The sequence below is a fragment of the Meles meles genome, chromosome 6, assembly GCF_922984935.1.
Source record: "Meles meles chromosome 6, mMelMel3.1 paternal haplotype, whole genome shotgun sequence".
In the NCBI taxonomy this organism is placed as follows: Eukaryota; Metazoa; Chordata; class Mammalia; order Carnivora; family Mustelidae; genus Meles; species Meles meles.
Genome location: NC_060071.1, coordinates 69,474,125 through 69,494,458, shown reverse-complemented (window position 1 = coordinate 69,494,458; position 20,334 = coordinate 69,474,125). Strand labels below are relative to the sequence as shown.

At 35.6% G+C, this 20,334-nt stretch overlaps 2 pseudogenes; both read left to right on the top strand.

Annotated features, from left to right (window-relative positions):
- The first annotated feature begins 3,003 nt into the window (after positions 1-3,003).
- Positions 3,004-20,334, top strand: part of LOC123943592 — a 122,989-nt pseudogene continuing 105,658 nt past the window's right edge.
- Positions 10,324-10,421, top strand: LOC123945379 (annotated as a pseudogene).

The following is a 20,334-nucleotide window of genomic DNA, read 5'->3' as shown; positions in this document are numbered from 1 at the left end:
TTTTTAAAATTTTATTAACATATAATGTATTATTTACTTCAGGGGTACAGGTGTGTGAATCATCAGTCTTACACAATTCACAGCACTCACCATTTCACATACCCTCTCCAATGTCCATCACCCAGCCACCTATCCCTCCCCACCACCCCCAGCAACCCTCAGTTTGTTTCCTGAGATTAAGAGTTTCATGATTTGCCTGCCTCTCTGGTCCCATCTTGTTTCATTTTTTCCCTCTCTACTTCCCACAAACCCCCACCTTCCCTCTCAAATTCCTCAGAGATCATGTGATAATTCTTTCTCTGATTGACTTATTTTGCTCAACATAATACCCTCTAGTTCCATCCACATTGTTGCAAATGGCAAGATTTAATTTCTTTTGATGGCTGCATAGTATTCCATTGTATTTTATACCACATCTTCTTTATCTATTCATCTGTTGATGGACATCTAGGCTCTTTCCATAGTTTGGCTATTGTGGACATTACTGCTATAAACATTCAGGTGCACATACCCTTCAGATCACTACATTTGTATCTTTAGGATAAATACAGAGTAGTGAGATTGCTGGGTCATGGGATAGCTCTATTTTCAACTTTTTGAGGAAACTCCATACTGTTTTCCAGAGTGGCTGCACCAGCTTGCATTCCCACCAACACTGTAGGAGAGTTCCCCTTTCTCCACATCCTCAACAACATCTGTCATTTCCTGACTGGTTAATTTTAGCCATTCTGATTGGTGTGAGGTGGTATCTCACTATGGTTTTGATTTGTATTTCCCTGATACTGAGTGATGCTGAGCACTTTTTCATGTGTCTCTTGGCCACTTGGATGTCTTCTTTGCAGAAATATCTGTTCATTTCCTCTACCCCTTTCTTTTTTTTAAATTTTTTAATTTTTTTATAAACATAAAATGTATTATTAGCCCCAGGGGTACAGGTCTGTGAATCGCTAGGTTTACACACTTCACAGCACTCACCATAGCACATACCCTCCCCAAGGTCCATAACCCCACCACCCTCTCCCTAACCCCTTCCCCCAACCCCCCTCAGCTTGTTTTGTGACATTAAGAGTCTCTTATGGTTTGTCTCCCTCCTGATCCCATCTTGTTTCGTTTATTCTTTTCCTACACCCCAAACCCCCCACGTTGCATCTCCACTTCCTCATATCAGGGAGATCATATGATAGTTGTCTTTCTCCGATTGACTTATTTTGCTAAACATAATACCCTCTAGTTCCATCCACATTGTTGCAAATCTCTGCCCATTTCTTGATTGGATTATTTGTTCTCTGGGTGTTGAGTTTGATAACTTCTTTATACATTTTGGATACTAACCCTTTATCTGATATGACACTTGCAAATATCTTCTCCCATTCTGTCATTTGTCTTTTGGTTTTGTTGACTGTTTCCTTTACTGTGCATAAGATTTTTATCTTGATGAAGTCCTGATACTTCATTTTTGCCCTTGCTTCCCTTGACTTTGGTGATGTTTCTAGGAAGAATTTGCTGCGGCTGATGTCGAAGATATTGCTGCCTGTGTTCTCCTCAAGGATTTTGATGGATTCCTGTCTCACATTGAGGTCTTTCATCCATTTTGAGTCTATTTTTTTGTGTGGTGTAAGGAAATGGTCCAGTTTCATTCTTCTGCATGTGGCTATCCAATTCTCCCAACACCATTTGTTGAAGAGACTGTCTTTTTTCCATTGTACATTATTTCTTGCTTTGTCAAAGATTAATTGACCAAAGAGTTGAGGGTCCATTTCTGTGCTCTCTATTTTGTTCCACTGATCTATGTGTCTATTTTTCTGCCAGTACCATACTGTTTTGATGATGACAGCTTTGTGATAGAGCTTGAAGTCTGGAATTGTGATGCCACCAGCTTTAGTTTTCTTTTTCTGTATTCCTCTGACTATTCGGGGTCTTTTTTGGTTCTATATAAATTTTAGGATTATTTGTTCCATTTCCTTGAAAAAGTTGATGGTATTTTGATAGGGATTGCATTAAACTTGTAGATTGCTTTAGGTAACATAGACATTTTCACAATATTTGTTCATCCTATCCATGAGCATGGAACATTTTTACATTTCTTTGTGTCTTCCTCAATTTCTTTCATGAGTACTTTATAGTTTTCTGAGTAAAGATTCTTTGCCTCTTTGGTTAGGCTTATTCCTAAGTATTTTATGGTTTTGGGTGCAATTGTAAATTGCTCTTTGTGTATAGGTGTACAGACCAATATCCACTTCATTACATTTTAAATGGAATTTCTCACTCTTTTGTACAATAAGTAAGGAGTAGACAGTATACTAATCATAGCCTGACAAGGAAAAAGAATTTAACTTTTTGAAAAAATACTTGTAATCTTCAAGGCTTATTATGATGTCTGTGAATTATGATGTTAGTGAATTGTTTTTCCTTCTGAATTTGACATGGAGACTGAATTTGAACTTCAAATTCAAATGGCTTCCCATTAGGTCCACTCTGCTGAGCTCTGCTCCAGGGACCACTAGAGGGTCATTGGTTTTCCTCAGAATTCTGAGCTGCTTGGCTGCAGCTAGTGACCCTTAAGTTCTAATGCCAGGCACTTCGATTACTCTTCTGCTTCTAGTCATAATTCAAAGGATAGAATTGGTTTTGAAAATCTCTAAGCAATTTAGGTCCTAGAATAGAAATCTCAAAAGTCAGTTGGTTTGAATTCCCAAGCTCTGGAGACACAACAGTTTGAAAGCTATGTATAAACCTAAATGCTAACTTGCTATGAAATTTTGTGAAAAACAGAATATCCTTTAGAAAAGGATTATGAAATAAATGAGTCCTGAAGACTCTGGTGTTCTTGTCAGAACTCAGTGGGAAAGAGGTAGTGGATGAATGAAACTCCAGAACACGGGGAATATTATTGGGTCTCCATGACCCCACCCTGGGAACAAGAACAAGAACCAAGCTCTGATGTTGTCAGAAAAGAAGAATTCAAAGCATGAATCTGGAGACAGAGTCTAGTAAAAGGCAATAATGTGGTATGAAGATCAGCTGATCACTTGGCAAAAGTCGAAAGAACCCCGGTTCAGTGCAAGGTAAACAATTTTGACACTATGTCCAAGGACTCAAAATTCAACAATACAACCAACTTTCTACAAACCTAAGAAGAAAAATCAGATCTTCCCAGTGTAGTTATGAACACTTTCATTGAGGCGAATGGGCTACATTCACAATTATATAGTATTTACTAGAACCAATAATAAGTCTAGAATTTTATATAGGAATGAATCCAGTAGTTCAGCATAGTCCACCTGAGGATAAACTAAAGCATTTCACCATCAGCTCTGAAACCCATTGGATGAAAGTTGTTTTGGAGACCTTAACTCCTTACATTCCAGATTGAAAATGTCTGCTTGGTGAGTGGACCCTACAAGGACCACAGCAGAAGAAAAGTTTACTACTGTAAAATGAAAGACCCCTGAAGACAGGATGTTTGTCATCATTATGAGATGAGTGGCTGAAATCAGAGGTGAGGCTGTGAAGATATTATTTTGGGACTAGGAGGGATATAGCCTAGCTACAGCTAATGGTTTAATGGGATAGTAGATATCAGATGATCATAAATTTTTTTTTAATGAAGGGTAATAAAGATTAGTGAGGAAAATAAACAGGTTCCATAAGTAAAAACTTTATGGGTTTTTGATGAAGAGAGTCAGGAAAGGACCTTTTGAGGAAGCTGACCTATCGTCTGGGATCAAATTACAACCATGGTAGAGGACCTCTAAGGGCTCTTCCAGTTTATAATCCATAAACTATGAGAGAGAACCAGATGAGCAGAGGTAAATATTCCCAGCTACTGGGAGGAATATAGAATGCATTAAATAGTATCTGGGAATAATTCTGAATGTGGCTCCTGACAAAATTAGCCCCCCACAAGTGCCTGTTGTAGTGTCTAGAATTCTAGTATTATTGCGTTCCCTCCAGTCTTGCATTACATTCCAGGAAACTTATCTTTTTTTTTAATTTTTTTTTGACAGACAGAGATCACAAGTAGGCAGAGAGGCAGACAGAGAGAAAGGAAGGGAAGCAGGCTCCCTGCCGAGCAGAGAGCTCTATGTGGGGCTCGATCCCAGGACCCTGGGATCATGACCTGAGCCGAAGGCAGAGGCTTTAACCCACTGAGCCACCCAGGCGCCCCCAGGAAACTTATTTTTAAAAACATATTGCACTGCAGTTAATTAGGATAATTCTTCTATACATAGGGATGTTAGTTCCCATAATCTTCTCTGTCACTAGTTCAGGAGATAAGAAAGATATGAACAGGTTATACTACTTCATGACAAGAGATAATTCAACATCTTCCTTCAAGAAAACTGGATTTCTTCCATTCCTTCCCAAAAAACTCATACATGTTTGTTTTTGCCAAGCACCAAAACAAATTTTAAATTGGGAAAGACCCAATATGTGGTTTTCCAAAGACATTTTTTCCTCTATTTGAAATATGTTTTCAGTTCATTTGTACTCAACTCAGACTGTTGCTTAATGAAAACCATTTGATGTCCAAGCCAACTTTTGAAGGTTATTGCATCTTTCCCCAAAAACCTTTTAAGAGAAAATTATGATCTGCCATCAAGAAATAGAACTAGACTAATGGTAAATTTTGTTCCATCATAAAACAGGGGCTGAAGTTTGAAGGGGTTTAAAAAAAAAAAAAAAAAACTAACTGCCCTTGATTAGTGGGCACAGGAAACTGGCAAACTTTTAAACTCAAAACAAATGTGAAAGATTCTTAACCAGTGAAAGAAGATGTGATTCCAGGGAAGCCAAAACCTTGGTTTTAGATAAACATATTAGATACTAAATTCAGTTTATAAGTTTAGTTTTTTTAAAAAAAGAACAGGTGAAAGACTTTAGTTCCAGCCAACTGACTGGCTGGCTTCTTGTACCCTGAGGAAGAACAGATGGATGGAATGGTCTGAAGGTGCTTCTCTAGCTAAGGAGAAAATAGAGCTTGAAATAGATCACTTAGTCAGACCTCTCATTATTTTAACTACTACTCAGTATAGAATGGCACAACATGGATAATAAAGTATTATGTTCCCAAAGGCAGCTTCTTGAAAGGCTAGCTTGGCAGCTGTTCATTTCACCTGGAAACTTCAATTCAACATTACAACAAATGGAGTCTGGCAAGGAACTGTGAGAGATCCCTAATTTATTAACATCAAGAGGCAAGTTTTAAAGGGACAGTTTTCCTTTCTGTGCATAATAGTTTAGCAAAGGTCAGAATCATTTACAATCCCCCAAATGTGCGAGTAAATAACTTTGATTACACAGTAATGTAATGCAAGGAGTCTTCTTCCTCACATTGATTTGGTGAGCCTAAGAAAATCCCAAGAGTAGGACATCACAAAACTGCACATTTTCCTTTCAGTGCCATTCTGCCCAAGGGTCTAGTTTATCTCTTTCCCCTGTCCGCAAACATTTTTCTAGCTATCTCAGTAATGATGGGCCACTGATGCTGAAAGTATAGAGGTGTCCTCCAAGATTATGTTGCCCAGGGCTATTTGTTAATAGTTATTATTAATATTGAAGCTAACCTTAGTAATAATTTTTGCCAATAGATAAGCCTAAGAAAAGGTTTGTTATTTTAGATATAGATTTATAACTTCCACTTCCATGTTTTCTAAAAAACCACACAAAGAAATAAGCCTTTAATTAAAGTGAAAGTCTAGTGAATATGAAAAAGTATCTTAATTGTGAATAGGTTTATTGGATTTAGCTTTATTGGGCTTACAAAGCACAGACCTCCAGGGATTGGATATCACTGAGATTATCTTTGGCACCTTAAGAGAAACAGCTTGGTCATGATTTAGTGGCCAAGAACGAGGACAATTTTCTGGAGTTCAAGCATGCTGATAGCATTTTTATGAGGTTAAGCCAAGGTACATCATAAGCTTGCATTGTATAAAGAATCATATTCCTGGATTTGCAAAGATTCTGTGCTGGCTCCAGATTGGCTAAAAGGGAATCCACTGATGCCTTAATTTGCTGATCTCCGATCTACTCTTTTTTTCCCCCCAATTCCTTATCATGCATTATTTCAGTAATATTCTTGGCCATACCATAAACTTGCTATTATTATGATGATTATACAGAGTTGACTATATTTCTTTTTGAAGGCAGATGAAAGTCACCATATCAGGGCTGAACTTGTGATCTCAAACAAACATTTTAGGAGCACCTAATCCAATGAACTGTACCACCATTCATCCATTCATCCAATTCAGCCAAAAGTAAGAAGACATTCTCAACATTTTTTTCTCTCTCTAACAAATCCTAAACCTGATATCCAGTCTATTAAGCAGCCAACAGTGTGGTAGACACGATATGTTTCTTTCCCTCTCTTTCCTGTATTCTAGCCACATTTTCCTCACTCTAGTGTCATACACATGTAAAGCTTTTGCAGACACTGCATCTTTTGTCCATAAGTTCTTACTCCACCTGCTCAGCTCTAATCTTGATTAACTTCTTCCTCTCTATAGTTCCACAAGGATATAATTTTTGTTCTCTCTCTAAGTCAGGTAGTTTTTTGATATCTTGTCTTAGAATTAGGTTCCTGTTTTAATAACAATTATCGGTTTTACCTATGCATCTTCTGGTCTGATAATATGATTATCCTCTATATAGAATACAAGATCCACAGATTGGGAACTGCATCTGGTTTTGCTTACCATTGTATTCACATGGCCTAGCATAGTTCCTGGGGTCCAGGAGAAGATAAAAATATATTTTTTCAGAAAATGGGAGAAGCACTATTTGCAATAAGAAATCAGAAAGCCTTTTAGACTCTAGAGGAACCAGTAAATAAATGAAATACAGAAAAAAGTTAGAGAAAGTCAGTGAATCCAAAAGTCAATTCTTTAAAAAGATCAACAAAATTGAAACATCTTTAGCTGGACTGACCAGGAAAAAGATAGAAGACTCAAATTACTAACATGAGATGTAAAAGAAGACATTACTTCCAACCTTACAGAAATAAAAAGCATTATAAGAAAATATTTATATTGTATGATAACAAATTAGATTAATTAGGGAAATGTTTTTTAAATTCTAGAAAGACACAAAATACTGAAATAGACTTAGGAATAAAAGAAAATCAGAATATATATAATAAATAAAAATTTGAATTAGTAATTTAGAAAATGTCCCACAAAAGTGCTTGAGCCCAGAAGCCCTTCATGAACGAATTCTAGCAAACACTTAAAGGAGAATTAATACAAATCCTTCAAAACCTTTTGAGAAATATAGAAAAGAAGGGATTATTTCCAAACTCATTGTATGAGACCATAATTGTCATGATATCAACCAAATAAAGGCAAATAAAAAAGGGGAGAAACTACAGAACAATATCCTTAGGTTGAAAATTTTTCAATAGTCATTTCAATAAATTACCATAAAACAATTTGATGTTCAAATGCAGAATATTTAACTTGAATCCATATTTTGTACCATATACAAAATTAGCTAAAAATGGATTATAGATCATAATATAAAAGCAAAACTATAGAATATGTAGAAGTAAAACATAGGAGAAGATCTTTGTGGCCTTGTATTAGGCAAAGATTTCTTATATATAATACCAAAAGCAGTCTATAATAAAATTTTTTTTTAAGATTTTATTTGTCAGAGAGAGAGCACAGGCAGGGGTAGGGGCACACAGAAGGAGAAGCAGGCTCCCCTGAGCAGGGAGCCCAGTGCGGGACTCAATCCCAGGACCCTGGGGTCATGACCTAAGCCTAAAGCAGACAGTTAACCAACTGAGCCATCCAGGCATCCCAGCCTATAACAGATTTAATAAATTGAACTTCATCAAAATTAAGAACTTATGCTCTTTCAAAGAAACAGAAATGAAAACACAAATCAAAGACTAGGAGAAAATATATATCTACTATATAACCTAATCATTCCACTCCTAGGTATTTCTCTAAGAGAAATGAAAGCATATGTCTACAAATGCCTGAAACTCAAATTTTCATAACAGCTTTATTTGTAATAACCAAAAATTAAAAGGACCCAAGTGTCTGTCATCATGTGAATGGATAAGCAAATTGTGCTATATTCCTAAAATGGGATAATATCTTTCAATATAAAGGAATAAGCTATTGCTACATACAAACACATGGATGTATTTCTAAATATTCTGAATAAAGAAGCCAGAGGGAAAAAGTGCCTACCATATGGTCCCATTTGTATGAATTCTAGAATATCCAAACACTCGGTAGTGAAAGAAAGCAAATTAGTATTTGCCTCAAGACGAGTGCAGGCATGAAGCCAGGGGAGGGAGGCATCACAGGGGGCATTAGGAAGTGATTGGAGATATTTTTTTATCTTGACTAATGTGATGGTTTCACAGGTATATGTATATGTAAAAAGTTAATCACATTATACACTTTAACCATGTTCAGGTTGTTTTTTTTTTTTTAATATCAGTACCTCCACAAAGATGTTTAAAAACTATCATGAAGGCTCTACTAGAAGTCATTGCTCCTTGTGTATCTGCAGATTTTGAGGACCAAATACTTGCCTTCAGGAAGATCACTTATTTCCTGCCTGAATTTCAGGGTTCATCTGTTCTGCTAGCTATTGTTATTGACATTATTGTAATTATATAATTGGTCAAATCACTTTTATTGCCAGGGAAATTATCCTTTCCAAGTGTGATCTGAGTTCCCTTATAGTTTTCATTCAAAAGAAATCAGTATGTATGGCATTGAGAACAGAAATCACAATATTTGATGGATTATTAAGCATAGCACCTGTATTAAGCCTGGTCTTGGCAGTATGACAGCAGATATCAGGAGTTAGTTCCATAATATCTCAAATGTAAACTTGAGAAATCTTACCTTCCTTTCCAAGGACAGGAAATTCCTCTGACCAAGCCTTCTTCAAGCTTTACTTGAAATGTTAATACAATCGCTTTTGTAGTCTTTGGCTGTCTCCAATAACCTGCATATTTATTTTTGCCTTCTTGTGTAGCTCTTCTGCCTATAAACAAAGAACACTGTTTAGAATATATTTCAATAAAAATCTTACCAGGAAATGCTTTACACCATGTTACAAACAGAGGGATATGCCTCATTCCCCAAAGTAACAAAGACTCTCTAGTCCTCAGCATAGAGTAGAGGACGGAGAAAGTGTAGATTTTACTCTAACTGTAATCAATGAAAAAATATATGTACTGACATATTAAGAGTTATTATAACCAAGAAGAAGAATGATTGGTGAGTTTCATTTTCCTCATGTTTGTCTGTCTTCTAATTTTCTTACAATAAACATCTTATTCTGTTTTAATAAGAAAATTTAAAGAAATAAGTTAGAAAAACCAGAATCAACTTTCTAGCCTTTCAAATTGGTGAAGCTAAAATTACCCAGAGGATAGAAAATTTTTTCAATTGAAAAAAAAAAAAAAGAATAAAAATCAGTGAAATGGAAGATTCTTGAAAGCAATGATGATAGCTTATTTCAATACAAATTATATTTTGTTGAGATCCATCTATTCAGTATCAGTCCCTGTGATATCCATGAAGGCTACAAAAATCAGTAAAACGCCACTGATGCTCTTAAAATAACAGCTAAATGGAGAAGGGCACATGTAGAAGTACAGAAGCTATTCTATTAATATGCAGATGAAGTTCAAAAATTTCTCGTCAAATTCAACTTCTTGGTTAGACCTACCTGCTCTCTAAGTTAACACTCCCATCATCTGTGGGTGGTAGTGACACTTGACTGGCTTTTAACTAGCTTTAAACTTGTTTCCCCTTTTAAAATGAAAGTTCATAAGTATAAGCAATGTTGTACACGTAACAGTGGTGCGTCTCCAACATAGGTAGACAGGCTACTAAATGTCAAGAAGACACAGAAGCCAGAAAGGTGGAGGTATGTGGAGACCTGCAAATCTCTCTCTCTTTGGGAATCACAAGGCTAGAACATTCATGAATGAGTGAGCAACAAAACCTCATGGCAAGATTATAAATTTATCCTTTTGGGAACCGAAAGTCTCAGTTTTGCCCTTCTAAGGATCAGTGCCTTTATCCAGCAATGGTAAATAGAGACATAGAAGGTAAATGGCCAGGCTGAATCTCCACTCATTTTAGGACTGCCCAAGAAATTGCTAATATTGCCAATTTAGTCTTTTTAGATTTGTTAATTTTTGCACATTTCTCCTCTGCAATTAGATAAGACAGGTATACACACACAATCTATTCTCATTATTTGTGGATTCTGTATTGTAAATTTGCGCACTTGCTAGACTGTATTTGTAACCATAAAGTCAATACTTGTGGGGTTTTATGCTTGCTTGGGCAGCACATACATTAATTTTGGAAAGATATGGAGATTAGCATACCCCTGCCCAGGATGACACACAAATTTGTGAAGTGTTCCATAAAAAGAAAATATTTGCAGGGTTTTCATGATCATTTGCAGAGAACACACAGAAGAGGAAGAAAAATTTGAATCACCTGATGCACACTTCCAGCTGAAGTCAAACAAGGCCACACACTATCTTTTTGTTTCGGTTCTCATATTGTAAACAAGTGTCTTTTTCATGGTCCATTAAATGTCACTTTTTAAAAAAATTTTTGTGCTTTTTGTTGATTTTGCTATTTAAAATGACCCCCCAAGTGTAGTGCTGGAGTGCTGCCTAGTGTTACTAAGTGCAGGAAGGCTGTGATGTGCCTTACAGAGAATTACATGTGTTAGGTAAGCTTCATTCAAACATGAATTATAGTGTTGTTGGCCGTGAGTTTAATGTCAAGGATTTGGCAATATATATTAAATAAGGTATCTTTAAACAGAAATATACATAAAACAGGGCTTTGTATTGATCAGTTGACAAGACTGTTGTGACAAGAGGCTTATAGGAACCTAACTCTGTATTTGCCCCCGGGAGCAATGATTCAGTGTTTGCTAACAGTATCTGCGAAAGCGCCATAGAATGGAACTAATGAAAATGAGAATCATCTGTATGTTTGTATATTTGCACATACATGTAGTTTATCTTAAACATGCATGTATACATATATGTATGCATATATACACATATTTTAAATATATTTAAAATACGTAACATTTTAAATATGTATAAACATATATATTTTTAAACATACGTATATGCATAATGTGTATATACACACACACACACACATATACATATTGACTAATCAGTTGACTAATATTCACCATGAGGAGTAATCTTAGTCTTCCAATCCCTGAATCAGCATACAGGCTCTATGCTGTAAATTGTACTTATACGTTAATGAGAGACAAGGGAACCTCTCTGAAATTAGAATTTTCCCATAATATCTGGCCCTCATGACCACTGTTCAGCGACACCAATTCTGACTGTAGGAGCGGTGAGCAGTTACTAGAGGAAGGCTACTTGCTTTAGCTTCAGCCTTCTGGCCAAAAAATATTTTCCAGTGCCTGAGCAAAGGGAATTAGAAAAAGAAGAGGAATGACAAGTAAGAAAAAAATAATTAATTAATAAAAATCTCTGAGTACTATTAAATCCCCCTGATCTAAAACCAGTGTATTTTCTTTATCCTTCTCATTATTTTTTAGTATCTGTTACTGCCCTTATCGGCCTCAGCTTTCCATCTGCCAATGAATTTAATTGAATTCCTTGGGCTAAAAAGCGAAAATCAAGAAGGATTGCAAAGATATATATATATATATATACTCTTTAATCACATGAAAAGGAGACCTAAAAAGAACAAAAAACAAAATTCGTCAAGAAATACGTAACTCAGGCTTTGACCAAAAACACTAGAATAATTTCAGGCAATTTTGAAAGCTCAGGTATGTGGTTTCACTTCTATTCAGAGGAGGGTAATAACCAAATTTGGATTTTCATTCAAACTGATCTTCACTTTTCCAGTTCCATCTTCCAGAAACAACTACCTCTTTGTGAATAGATGTGTGAGTAATGACACAAAATGATGTATTCTAGAAGCATGGAGTTCAATATGGAAATCACATGCATATTTTTCAGAGTGGTCTCTAATTCTTTATCTAATTAATCAAAACTTGGTTCTGTTCTAGGGAAATACTAAGGATATTAGGTGGGTTTTAATTGTAAACAATGACTTGCCAAAAGAATATTTTAAATTTACCTCTACATCTTTAGAGAATGTGAAAAACCATCTATCTTCTTTAGATCTATATTTGGGAATTTGATTTTAATTCCCGCTGTCAAGAGAATTGGGGAAATTGCAATCCTGAAATACAATCATTCTCAAATACATTAAGTGACAAGCACAAAATTGTACTTGATATGCATACATACTACTGGTCTCATGACAAGCTCTTCATGATAACAGGGATGTCCCTGCCTTTACAGACACAAGAGAACCCATGACAAATGATGTGCACCAAGAGACTGACAGCTGATCTCCTGCACTTGCCTGCTGCATTATACTGAGTGAGGAGACTTGTATAGCAAGCTGATAATACACACAGTTTCTCCCCCTCCCTAACATGTTCTCTGCCACTCCTCTTATTCCTTCTTTTGCAGCAATCAGCTTCAATATTTGAGGCTCTTTTAAAGCTAATGATCTTGGGCTCTAGAAATATGAAGAGTTAGGGGCACCTGGGTGGCTCAGTGAATTAAAGCCTCTGCCTTCCGCTTGGGTCATAATCCCGGGGTCCTGGGATCGAGCCCTGCATCGGGCTCTCTGCTCAGCAGGGAGTCTGCTTCCTCCTCTCTCTCTGCCTGCCTCTCTGCCTACTTGTGATCTCTATCTGTCAAATAAATAAATAAAATCTTCAAAAAAAAAAAGAAAGAAATATGAAAGGTTATTATGTAGGGAATTATAGCCAGCTGTTTCTCACTCACCTGAAGATAGATCTTGAGCTGCTGCCATTCATTCCAGAAAGACTGAATAAATGCTTCTTGATCATAAAGATGGTGGTGATGGTTGTGATGATGATGATGATGATGGTCAAACAGCATCAAGCACAGAGAAGACCTGGACTATAGTATGCAGAACCTCACTCTGATAAAACGAATGTCCTGACTGAAAACTGGGATTTTAATTGCTGATTTAAACTTACTCTGCATTTAACAAAATTTGCTAAGCATCCATTATGAGGCCAGTGCTGTGATTGAACCCAAGGAATGTATAAAATTATAGGTCAAAAACCTGTCTCTGTTAAGTTGATTTACAACTTACTTCAAAACAAGGACTTTCTTATGTGAATTTTAAGCAGTGTTTAAAGATAACATGTAATTACTGTATTGACTATTTTTTAGTTCAGGAAGTTTGAGTACTCAAGGGAATCTTCATGAGGAAGTGAGGTTTCCGCTAGGCCTTGAAGAATAGATAGAATTAGGAAGTAACTAAAAGATATGTACTTGTTCTATAAACATTTTTACTGATACCTAACAAGAATCATAGAATGAGATAGTTAAAAGGCATGTTTGAGATTATAAAGTACACTTCTATTACACAAATGAAAAAGCGATATCTAATCTTTACACTCTCTGGGTGGGAAATCATAGCAAATTAGTGGTAGAGCCAGGAACAGAATATTTCTACTTTAATTCAATATTTACATATGAAAAATAAATCATTTCTCCTGCCTTAATTGTCTGGTTAGGTAACCAGGACCCACATTAGAAATAGCCTGAAAATAAGCAGAAAGTATCATAGAGAACCATTATTATAAAACAAGGAGAAAAAAATCCCTCCATCCACCAAAATCATCACCTTGAAGACAAAACAAGAAACATTTCCATTGTTAAAAAATTAATCTCTCCATATGAAACAGATTCTTTTTAAAGATTTTTTCCTGTGAAAAATAACTGTGATTTGTCAAACATTTCTTATATTTGATTAATCTTTTGATTTTTTTTTGTAAATTTATTGTCTTAAGTAAAATGTCTATAATTTCATTTTAATGGTGTCGAGTTTGTGTATTGGCCAGAGCTGTTAAATTCCAGGTTATTTTATTCTAACTTTCCAGACATCAATAAATCTTAGATTATACTTTAGAAAATAACTTGTCTTGTCTGTCTTCCCAGTAATGACAACAAAGAAGCCAGTTATGGCTAAGGCACTGATGAGAGGCAGTATTAAAGTGTAGTCACTGAGTCAGACAGATTGGGCATCAAATTCTATTCTTCACACTTGAATCCCTCTTCTTCCATATGAGAAAAATATGGTTCCTAACTCCCAAGATAATTGTAAAGATTAAAGTAAATAATGCATCAAAATAATTAACAATTTCAGGCATATAGTATATCCTCAACAAATTATAGGTAAATGTTAGTTATTAAGTAGCTTGAACATGGAGATGAGTTATGTTTATGTTTGGCTACTAAATTGGTGTCAAGGTTGCTGACCAGATAATTAAAGTCACAGTTATGACAAAAGGTTATCAATTGTGCATGAAGTTGTAAATGCATCTAATTGAGCATGCAACTGTCAAGAAAAGAAAGATGAGTAGGGGACTACCAAAGACTGTTCTAGCTTGAACATCTGTTAATCACAAAAAAGGCACTTAAGGAGACTTTAGCGGCTTTTTTTTTAAACTAATTAATTCTCACCAATAAAAGCCTTATTAGCAAATGCAAATATATATTCAACAAAATCACCTGTAATAATACCATTTAAAGTCAATAAGTTTGATGAATTTTTAAATTTTCATATATAAATGAAATTTTATCTATATAATTGTATGCATATATAATTAAAAGTTACGGTTTAAAGTAAACAAAGTAGAACCACATGAGCTTTTTATATTCTGCTTTTTCACATATTATGTGATATTCATAAGTATTATTTATTATTTATTCCATAATATCCCACTGAATGATTATTATTCATACATTTTCAGACATCATTTCTAATGATTATCTATAAATAATGCTAAAATGAACATCCTTGGAAAGAAAGCTTTGCCTCTGTGATAATTTCTTTAGGATAAATGCTTAGAAATGATTTTACTGTATTAAAGAAAACTAACTTTTTATAGCTGTATACGCTATACAGGTAAACTTCCCTCTAGAAAGTTTATGCCAGTTTACAGTCTCATTACTATGTAGGGAAGTGTTCCAACACCCAATCTGCTACCCTTGCCAGGGGTCATCATCATTCATCATAGCTGTAATAATAGTTACTGATAATTACTAAAGCCTTAGCATGTGGCAGGTCCTGTTCTACTTTACAGATGCTATATTTTTTAATCTTCTCAATATCTCTATAATGCATGTTATAATTATCCCCATTTTACAGACTAAAAAACTGAGGCACAAAGAGATTCAGTTAAATGTCTGAAGATACTCAATTAAAACCGAAGTAGGGACTCAAATCCAGGCAATGTGATTTTAAGCATCATGCTTTTAACTGTAATACAGTATTATTTTCCCACAGAAGTCATAAGTATTATTTTAATATATTTTTGCTATTTAAAAAACCCACTTTTATTTTCTATAATTTTATTAGTGAAGTTAATCATCTCAATATGTTTGTTTTTTACATTTTGGTTTTTTTTTTTAGTGTGAATTTTCTATTCATTTTTATAACTTTATAGAATACTTTTCCCTGGAGGCAAGATTTTGAAATTAGATTCTAATTGACTCTCTCTTTGGAGTAATAATAAATATGGATTTTCAAGATGGTGACACAATTTATTCATTTTCATGAATTTGGAGGAATTTTGCTAATTGCATTCTCTAGTGAGCTTTGGACTCCCTGCCTGCCAATATATATTGCATTTTACAGGTCCTTTTAGATGTTTGCTTTGGTTTGTAATTGATGGATTTCCTGAAAGCAAAAAGTCACGGGAGATTTAGTAAGTGTGAAATGGTAAATATTGAAAGCATCTTAAATATTGATATGAAAATAGATCTCCTAGCTGGATATCTTTTTGTTCTGCTGTTTCTGGAATGAATACATTAGTTTAAAAATTTTAAGCGTAACAGATGTGAAAGTGCTAGTGTTTGGATTGGTAATAGACTATTCCCTGCCAGATTTGCTGGTAGCATTTCTATATTCTGGAAATACGAGAGACATTTACAGCCATAGTGATATTTCCAAACACTTTAATAAATCTAGTACCCTCAGATGATTATTTGCAATTGTAGAAATACTCCTGGCCTAGGAGAAATTGCTGTACTTAATGGGGTTTGAGGATTAATTGTTGTATTTAAGGGCTACAAAAAAGAGAATGGGCATGAGGTGGGATGCAATAAAAAGGGAAAGGAAGTCATGAGCCAAGTGTCTTTTGCAATAAGAAAAAATGGAAAATGAGAAATGAGAGTAATTTGGTGAGGCCAAAAGGAATGACATCACTCCTTGGAAGACTGAGACACCTCCCCCCAACCAGAAGTCTGGGAATCAACAAAGTGCTGAAGTTTGGTCTGGGGCTGAGTATGCAAGAAAGTTCCACCAGCAATGAAAAGAAATATCTCCTCATTTTCTCTTCATTCAGAATCCATATTTAAAACATCATTATAGTAATGTATTTGTCAGGGCCGTGACAAGAGATAGATGGCCGAATGAAATGAGGTCATTGAAGAGTGTTTAATAAGGATTTTTTTTCCCCCCACAGGGGATGAGTGTAAGTTAAGGTAATGAACAGGGGTTGGTGATATACCCAGGGTCCGTTAAACTTCTAACAGAATGGAGCTGTTACCACTTCTAACATGAAGAGACGGAGTGGTAGGGGAGGGAGGGCTTTATGGGAACTGGAGAAGGCCATAGCTATTGGTAGGGAAGCAGTCTTTGGTGAACTGATTTATCTCTTCTTCTGATCTCCTGTTGGTGCCTCCCATTGAGTAAACCCAGTTGGAGTTCAGAAGCCTTGGTATATAATCCACAAAGGTCTGCCTCCCAGGGCTCAGTGCAGTATAGAAAAGAGAGGAGAATGGATCTGGAAGGACAGAGCAAATGAATTATGCCTCTGCTCACGGTTAATATGATCTCTGAGGCAAGTCTGAGCTTAGTGCCCTTCCTTCCCTGATTTCACATCTGAAAACAATATGCCCTGAACATTCATGGCACTAGAGAGACACCTCCTCTACCTAAAAGTAAAAATTTTCCAAAAGAAGAAAGGTTCTAAGTACAAATCTCCTCCTACACACCTCAGGTTGTTTGCCGCACCCCTCTTCTCTCTCAGTGCCCTTCGCTCCCAAACAGGGCCCTATACATCGCAGTCCATCATTTTTCAGGCCAAAATACTGAAAGTTTGCAAGAAAACATAGTAACAGCAAACAAACAAACAGCAACAACAAAAAAAGAACACCATAACCTTTATGCACTATTGGTGAGAATGCAAACTGGTGTAGCCACTGTGGAAAACAGTATAGGGGTTCCTCAAGAAATTAAAAATAGAGGGGCGCCTGGGAGGCTCAGTGGGTTAAAGCCTCTGCCTTCGGCTTGGGTCATGATCTCAGGGTCCTGGGATTGAGCCCCACACGGGCTCTCTGCTCAGCAGGGAGCCTGCTTCCTCCCCTATCTCTGGCTGCCTCTCTGCCTACTTGCGATCTGTATGTCAAATAAACAAATAAAAATCTTTTTAAAAAAATTAAACATAGAGCTACCCTACAATCCAGTAATCACACTACGGGGTATTTACCTAAAGAATACAAAAACAGTAATTTGAAAGGCTATAAGCAACCCTATGTTTATTGCGGCATTATTTACAGTAGCCAGGTTAGGGAAGCAACCCAAGTATCTATCAATAGATGAATGGATAAAGAAGATGTGGTGTGTGTATATGGAATATATATGGAATGGAATATTACTCAGCCATAAAAAGGGATGAAATCTTGCCATTTGCAACAATATAGATAGAGCTAGAGAGTATAATGTTAAGTGAAATGAAACAGTCAGAGAAAGACAAATATATAATTTCACTGATACGTGGAATTTAAGAAACAAAAGAAATGAACAAAGAAAAAAATGAGAGAGACAAACCGAGCAAGCAGACTTCTAACTAAAGAGAACAAACTAGTGGTTACCAGAGCAGAGATGGCTGGGGGATGGGTAAAATAGATGAAGATTAAGAGTACACTTACAATGAGCACTGAGTAATGTATACAATTGTTGAATCAGTATACTGTACACGTGAAACTAATATAACACTGAATGTTGACAATACTGGAATTAAAATGAATAAAAATCCCCACCCTGACTGACTAGGAGTAAGTCAGTCAGTATTTGCTATAGATGCAATAAAATAGGTAAACACTTGTAAAGAGTAAGCCAAAATGATACAAAAAAGAGCATTTATAGACTCAGAGTTCTTACATGCTACTGTGAAAGCTGTAAATTCCCTGGCTTCCTGGGGGACTAGTAATTCCAAGGTCAGAGAAGAGAAAATTCAAAAATCGGTATATTTTAAGGAAACTAGAAATTTGTAATCATCCAAAGATGGTAAATCCTCACATTGAGACCTAGGAGGGTCTATCTCCTAGAACTCTGTTTGGTTAACTTAGTTAAGTAATTTCTACATGCAGGGGCAGTCCATGTGCCTGCTCATTGTGTAAAAACAAACTCTCTGTGTGGAGCAAATGATCTACAGAGTTTCCTGATTTCTATGGTATAAATTCTCATACATGACCAATTTCAAGCTACCAACATGGTGTCACTGAACTGAAATTGGGAAGCAATGTATGCATTTGGCTTTTGTCTGTACAGACTGGTCCCAGCACATCACTGAGCGGAGGCCTCTGTGAAACAGACAACAGACAGAAGAGCCCACTTGGAAAGTACACCAGTTCTTTCCATTAGCTACTTGTTATCAGTAGTTCCTTGAGAAGGAAACATTCATATCTAGTTTTTTTTTTTTAATCAGAAATGAATATTACATTTTGCCAATTTTTTTTCTGGATCTATTGAGATGATCATATGATTCTTATCTTTCATTTTGTTAATGTGGTTTATTACATTGACTGATTTGTAAATGTGGAGCTATATATTTGCATCTCCAGAATAAATCCCATTTGATCATGGTGTATGATCCTTGTAATGTATTGTTGAATTCAGTTTGGTTACATTTTGTTGTGGATTTTTATAACTGTGTTCATCAGGGATATTGGCCTGTAATTTTCTTTCTTTGTGGTGTCCTTGTCTGATTTCATTATCAGGGTAAAGCTGCCTTCATAAAATGTGTTTGAAAGGGTTCCCTCTTCTTCTATTTTTTTTTAACAGTTTGAGAAGGATTAGTATTAATCTTTTTTTGAAAGCTCGGTAGAATTCACCAATGAAGCTGAATGGTTCTGAACTTGTGTTTGTTGGGAGGTTTTTGATTACTAATTAAATATCCTTACTAGTAATAATCTGTTAATATCTATTTCATCATGATTCAGTCTTGGAAGGTTTTATATTTAAAAGGAACCTATCCATTTCTTCTATGTTGTTCACTTAGCGTATAATTATTCATAGTCTCTTATGATCCTTATATTTCTGTGATACCAGTTGTAAGATCTCCTCTTTCATTTCTAACTTTCTTTATTTGAGTCCTCTCTTTCTTTCTTCCTTTTTTTATTTTTTTCTCTTAGTGAATCTAGCTGAAGATTTGTCAATTCTGTTTACCTTTCAAAGAACCAGTTCTTGGTTTGTTGGTCTTTTCTACTGATTTTTTAACCACAGTTTCATTTCTTTTTTTTTTTTACCTTTAATTTTATTTTATTTCTTTTCAGTGTTCCTAAGTTCATTGTTTATGCACCACACCCAGTGCTCCATGCAAAACGTGCCCTCCATAATACCCACCACTAGGCTCACCCACCCCCCCACCCCCTTCTCCTCCAAAACCCTCAGTTTATTTCTCAGAGTCCACAGTCTCTCATGATTTGTCTCCCCCTCCAATTTATTTCTGATCTTATCTTTGTTATTTCCTTTTTTTGCTACTAACTTTGGGCTTTGTTTTTCTAGTTCCTTGAGGTGTAAATTTAGGTTGCTTATTTGAGACTTTTCCTATTTGTTGAAGTATGTGTTTATCACTATGAACTTCCCTCTTAGTACTACTTTTGCTGCACCCCAAATTTCAGTTTATTCCATTTCCCTTTTGATTTGCCTCAAGTATCTTTTATATTTTATTTCTTCTTTGCCCCACTGATTGTTCAGTAGCACATTGTTTAATCTCCACATATTTGTGAATTCTCCAGTTGTCTTCATTTAATTAATTTCCAGTTTCATATCATTCTTGTCAGAAAATATGCTTGATATGATTTCAGTCCTCTTAAATTTATTAAGACTTGTTTTGTGGCCTAACATATAATCTATCTTGGACAGTGTTCTATGTGCATCTGAGAAAAATGTATATGTGTTGCTTCTGGGTGGAATCTTTTATAAATAT